Source organism: Pinus tabuliformis, chromosome 9 (genome assembly GCF_031772625.1).
Source record: "Pinus tabuliformis cultivar Carrire ecotype Pingquan chromosome 9, CPIR1, whole genome shotgun sequence".
Taxonomy (NCBI): domain Eukaryota; kingdom Viridiplantae; phylum Streptophyta; class Pinopsida; order Pinales; family Pinaceae; genus Pinus; species Pinus tabuliformis.
The window spans coordinates 991,345,900-991,352,488 of record NC_142307.1 but is presented as its reverse complement, the minus strand read 5'-3'; the positions used below and the strand labels follow the sequence as shown (position 1 = coordinate 991,352,488).

Below are 6,589 nucleotides of genomic sequence, written 5' to 3'. Positions count from 1 at the left end.
TTTTCCCAACAACAGCATGTTAATGATGTTCCAATCTCCGAAAATGATTATGATAAACCAGATCGAGAGACAAATTGTGACGAGGAAAAACATGTTGTTCCGGATCTCATAAAAGAGAATTGCATTGTTGAGGTTACCTCAAATGAAGAATACAGAGTTACAGGCCTAACTACCCTCATCTCATCAGAACACAACCTCCCTACCAAGGTAATTCAGTCAATTCATGAACAACAAGAGGATATCTTCGTTCAAATAGGTGAAAAATTTCCTTTGTATGAATCTTTAGTAGATGGTAGAAATGTCATTTGTGCGCTTCAAGAATCATATGAAGTTTCTCTTCTTATGATTAATGAATGTAATAAGGAACATGAAAACTTGGTTGTCATATCATATGAAAATGACCTACAGTACATTCACACCACAGAAGATCAAAACATTCAGGATTTCCGCTCAGATTCTTCTTCATATGTTTCATGTGTTGAAATGTTTTTCCAAGAAGATATCTGCTCATCTACCTGTTCAGAGTTTTTTAAAGCCCAGAAGCATACTTTCACTGAAGTACATGATGAAGGAAGATCAGAATTTGAAGCAAAGGACACCTTGTTTCTTCAGCAGGAGGTGGCAATAGCAAATCTTCATGTTTTTCATGATCCAATGGAAAATCTGTTGCAGCCAGCAGTGAAGGTGATTGTTGCAGTATTCGGTGAGGAAGGAGATCATGGTCAATTAGCTTTTGGGATGCCCAGTTACAAGTATCTACTGTTGACCTGGAGATCTGATCAGGAGAATCAAGCAAGAAGGCATCTGCTTGATTGGTTACATTGGCATTTTGATATAGTTTGATCGTATATCGCCTTGTAAGAAACACGGGTGGCCATGTACTGCCACCCAGCTTTAAGTTTTAAGTTCAGGTCTTAGTATTTTTGAAGTACAGTTTGTCGAGTCAGTTTTTCAGTCATTTCAGTTTCACAATTGAGTCGGTTTGAGTCCAGTTTCAGTCAATAAATGTGTCAAAGTCTGTGTTGGTTATCGAAATAATGACTCCATAGCCCAATGGACGAAGGCACTATCTGCTCACCCAAAGATCTGCAGTTCTTGGCACCTCCACGGAGCGGCAGCTGCCATCCCAATTGGAGCCAATGTTAGACTCAGTCTTGTCAGTCCTCTGTCAAAGTCAAATTCACCAAGGTTCATTTCTCGTCATTTGCAGTCATCAAATGCCATTTTAGTCAACAAAGAGTCATTTAGCTCCTAGGTCTAGGGTTAGTTGATTTGGTCTTCAACCGTGTCCAACAATGCCAGCAGGGAGGTTCCTAATAAGTTTTCACTTCACAATTTTCATCACCAATAAAGCTGAGAATGTTTCTTCTTCAAAACCCTGTTTTGAAGAAGAAATCGTTAAAATTGTTTGTTGTAATAAATATGTAATTTTTCAGTTCTACAGCTCTGCATGCGCAGCCTCAACCCTCATTTTGCAATGTGGATTACACTCTTCAGAAAGCTTCATCAAATAATGTTGGATAATCCAAGCAGGAGCATAAAATTGCAAGTCATTTCTACAATGAATTTAATTGTAAGGAAGAGTCACCCAGGCATAGAACGAGAACAATTTGGTCAAATATTATTTTACAGAAGCTTGTCTGAAATTTTACGGAAGAAAGTTGGTGCAAATGTACAGTTGCAGGCAGTTCACATTTTGTTCCTCCTCTTAAATTGTCCAACGTTGTTTAAGCTCTTCTGTGGCTGCAAAGAAGATATTCAAATGCATTTCAACAATAGCAATATCAGCATGGGAATTTCAGGGATGGAAGGCACATGTGAAATGGTTTTGCAGGCTCTAGTCACCTTGCCAAAATTCATGCTAAACATCCCTGCAAGCAGACAAAGAGTCTCATTAAAAAAAGAAAAAAAAAAATCAAAAATGAAAAATCGTAAAACAAAGTTTGTATCAAAGTTGTCAAAGGGCCAAGTTCTGCAACGTAAACAATGGGTTTTGAAGAAACAAAGATTAAACCATGTCTATATAAGATATTTCTTAAAGCCATTCATTCATTTGCATCAAGAGTATTCAGAAAATCCAAGTGAAAGTCGAGTTTGAAGTCTGGAGGGACGGAAAGGCGTTTTATAAGGACAGTCTGGGCGACTTTGTCACCGCGCAGCGCACACAAGAGGAGGTGCGGCGCACTAGGAGCTCGGCCACAGTGGCAAAATACCATTGGCGCGGCGCACTGGGAGCCCGACCACAGTGCAAAAATACCACTGGCACGACGCACTCAGAGCGTGCGGCGCACTGGGCAGAGTACGCAGCGCGCGGAGCCGACAAACGCAAAAAATTTGCCTTTGTCCCATAGATCTAAACAACTCGATACAGAAGTTATATTTTCTAACCTGGTTCATAAGATTCTGGCTTTGCTATAAATTGTAGAGGCGGACAAATGACTTATGCTACAGGAGAGGTGTTTGAGCAGGAGAACGAAACTCTCAAACGCTGCCTCATTTTATGTCAGCACTGCACGAAAGTGGGGAGTCAGCGAAACTGGACTTTTTTCAGGTTCTGCTAGTGCTGCAAACTATACAGCAACCAATCAGTTGCAAATTACAACGAAATCAGATTTAGAACTGGACCAGACAGCGCGCTTATCTCCCAACTCACTTCGAGACTATGGTTTAAGGCTTGAGAACTGACCATCTACAGTAAACCTGCAGTGTGCAGAGACACAAATGGCAAATATAAATAGCTGGAAGAGTCTTGGAAGATGCAATTTTGATGTTTATGATCAAGGGCAGAAAGTATTAACAAATTTTAACATCAAACAGTAAGCAGGAGGCTCCAATATAGCTATTGTTAGATCTTTCAACAAGATCAACGTAACAGAAAACTTCCTTGAAATTCATTTTTCTGGACTGGAAAGGGAACCCGCTGTATTCTAATCCAGGGAGCCTAGGGACCACTAGTATCAGCTATAAAAGTTACTCCTGAGTTCATTCCCACAAGGAAACAGTAAGACAAGTAAGACACAGCTAGTGATTGAAATCACTATTGGGATTTCTTCCATCATGATATGCATAATTTTGGAGGAGAGGACTTCCAAAGCTCGCAGCAACAGATGTTGAGAAAAACGAAGCAATAACGATATTCGTTCAAAACCGAAAATTTTCAGCTATGCGTATTTGGAAACTGCAACTGGAGATTTTAATAAAGATAATAAATTAGGCGAGGGAGGATATGGTGTAGTTTATAAGGGCTCTCTTTCGGATGGTGAAATTGTAGTAGTGAAGCGACTTTCTTCTGACTCTAGACAAGGAAACGAGAGTTCATAAATGAAGTAGCTGTAATATCTGCAGTGGCAATTATGTAACAATAACCGACGCTGTCAAGGAGGCACCCAAGCATTTAAGAAGTAGAAAATACATAATCTATGTCAAAGCTGGACTGTACCTTGAAACTGTCAAAATTTCTAAACGAAAAACCAACATAATGTTTGTTGGCGATGGCAAGGGAAAGACTGTTGTTGTCTCCAGCAAAAATGTGAAGGAGGGTTCTACTACTTTCAGTTCCGCTACCTTTGTTGTATCCGGTGCAGGATTTGTTGCACGTGACATGACCTTTATGAACAGTGCAGGGCCTGACAAGCATCAAGCTGTGGCTCTACGGGTGGGGGCCGATTTTGCAGCGATTTATCGATGCAGTATTATTGGTTACCAAGACACACTTTATGTTCATTCTCTTAGGCAGTTTTACAGAGAATGTGACGTGTTTGGAACAGTAGACTTCATTTTTGGCAATGCGGCCGTGGTTTTACAGGAGTGTAACATTTATGCTCGACAAGGTATGCCCAATCAAATGAATGTAATCACTGCCCAAGGAAGGAATCATCCTTATCAAAATACCGGCATCTCAATACATAATTGTATAGTTACAGCAACAAGTGATCTCCCTCCCTGGATGGCATTCACTTCAACATACCTCGGGAGGCCTTGGAAATTATACTCTCGAACAGTTTACATGCAATCGTTTTTAGGCGACCTCACTCTTGCAAAATAGAACATGAAAGTTTTACTTCTGACCAAAGTGCTCCAGTGAACCCAATGATATGATGGAGTGGGTCTGGCGGTGCGTTCTTAAACAGTAGCTTAAGAAAGTCTTGGCATTTTTTCTGGGGTCTATGTCAGCTGCCTAATTTCAATTCAGTGGTTGGAATTTTGCTGGCCGCCAGTAGTCATGTTTCTAAGCTACTCTACAATTGCTTGGGCATCCTCTGCTCATGAAAGACAATTGCCAAATGTGGACTATGGTATTCCAAACAAATCAACTAAGGACGTTGTCTTTAGTGTGTTCAATGCCTTGGGAGGCATTGCCTTTGTTTATGCAGGACATAATGTCATCTTAGCTACTATTCCTTTGAAGCCAGGGGAGCCATCCAAGATCCCTATGTGTCGAGGAGTTACCGTTGCATATATCGCAGTTGCTCTCTGTTATTTTCTAGTCGCATTAGTAGGCTATTGGGGCTTCGGAAATTTTGTTGCCGACGATATTCTTGATACAGTTGGAAAGCCCACACGGCTTATTGCAACGACCAATATGATGGTTGTAGTCCATGTGATTGGAAGCTATCAGATTCATGCTATGCCAGTATTTGATATGATGGAAATAGTGTTGGTCAAGAAACTTCATTTTACTCCAGGGATTCCACTTTGTTTGGTTGCTCGCTCAACCTATGTCGCCCTAACTTGCTTCGTTGGCTTATCATTTCCTTTCTTTGGGAGTCTGCTTGGGTTCTTTGGAAGATTTGCTCTTGCCCCTAAAACTTATTTTCTTCCCAGCATCAGTAGCAACCATCAAATATACAGAGGAGGGGAAGTGCACTGCAACTATAGCACTGTCATTGGCTCTGTCCATTATTTCTTTTGCGACAATATTGATTCTATTTGCAGCGATTCTTAGCAAATCTGATGATCAAAAATATCTCGTAAAACACGATGGCACCCAAAACTCTCCATGGAATCAGTTTTTAGACCTCATATTGGTGTTTTGTATGTTTAAAGCGAGAAATTACAGCTGGGATTGTATTTAAAAATCGGTTCCATTCAAACGGTAGTGGGATGTTGAAAGGATCAAAAGCCAAAATTAGAGTGCATAACATCCACCGTGGCAGAGAGATAGGAATGCTCGCCCATTTTTGTCCTCAATCATGATTCCATGGGATCCACGTTACATTTTTCGATTTTTTAATTGGTCACCAGAGAAAATTAAAATGTAACGCTGCTTCAGTTACTGATTGTTGGTTGTTCATTTCTGGCAATAATGATTAAACAATCCCCAGTTTGGGTCGACCCATTTCCTAATGGCAGAGATTATTTATTAGATGAAAGATCATTTGTAAAGGGTTCTGAGTTCTGGCAAACAGTGGGAGAGCTTTGAAAGAAAACTTCACTGTACAATTTTTTTGACAGGGATTTAATGAAAAGATACAACTCTGACTCCTGAGATTCTTGTGGTGTAAATTCAGCATTTGTTTTTTCCTTTGTTCCATATGTAGCTTGTTATGTTTCCATTTCATTTCATAATCACTTCTAAATGAATAATTTTAAGTGAGAAAGGCAGAATCCAGTTTTCTGCTCTGCCTTGGGAAGGTATTCATGTTTTGTGTTTTCTTCTGTTTGATAAGGATTCATCTATTTCCCTTGTCAACCTCTCAGCGTTCTTTTCATTCCATATAATGTCAAAATTGAATGCTAAATTTATTTCCTGTCTTGCCTCCTGAGATAATCTGTGTCTCGGATTTAATTTCCCTGCTCATGCTATTCTTGATCCCACACTACCTAGAAAAACCAGTCATTTATCAAATTACCCCTTTCCTATCCATTTACTAGCCTAAAATCTGTTCCCATTTTTAGTCATCTCGCACCCGATTGCTCATTTTATCGAGATTGACTGGAGAGAGCCCTCTCCTGCCCTCGTAGGGCTAGCTACGAGGCTGAGCTTGGTTTGATGTTGCCTCGAGTTTTGCCTTTTTCAGCCTGAGGCAGATTCGAGCGCTAACATCACCTATACAGAGGGGTTCCCATTTTTTTATGTTTTGTATTGCTTTTCTTTGCTAATCAAAAAGTGGTTGGGGCACTGAATTACATTATATGTCATGGGAAGGTTTTTGTTTCGTAGAGTCCATGTATCATGGTATTTGTCCACTCTTGAACCCCCACAAACATTTTTACTTTTACTCTGCATCAATACGTGAAAGTTCACGTTGTCTAACATTTATTTCCATGTCCCTTGGTTGCATAAACCATGCCACCACGCCCAACACTTGGCTTGACCCTTCTATGGTGTACTATGAAATTTCAAGTTAGATAACTAGAAAAATCCCATCTCATGTCTTCTATCAGCTTGTGCCCCTGGAACCCTGTCACACTTCGAACTATCATAATTTATGATCCATTAAAATTTTTTCAGAGTGTCATACACCACTAGAAAGGTCTCCTAGAGTGCTATCCAAACAGGAACCCTTGAATCCTACCAAACTTCAAACTATCATAACTTATGATCCATTAGAAATTTTTCCAGAGTGTCATACACCATTGGAAAGGT

The 6,589-nt window shown here is 40.1% G+C and overlaps 1 pseudogene; it reads left to right on the top strand.

The window, feature by feature from the left end:
* Positions 1–3,478: 3,478 nt before the first annotated feature.
* On the top strand, positions 3,479–4,945 carry LOC149152059 (lysine histidine transporter 1-like; annotated as a pseudogene).
* The last annotated feature ends 1,644 nt before the right edge of the window (positions 4,946–6,589 follow it).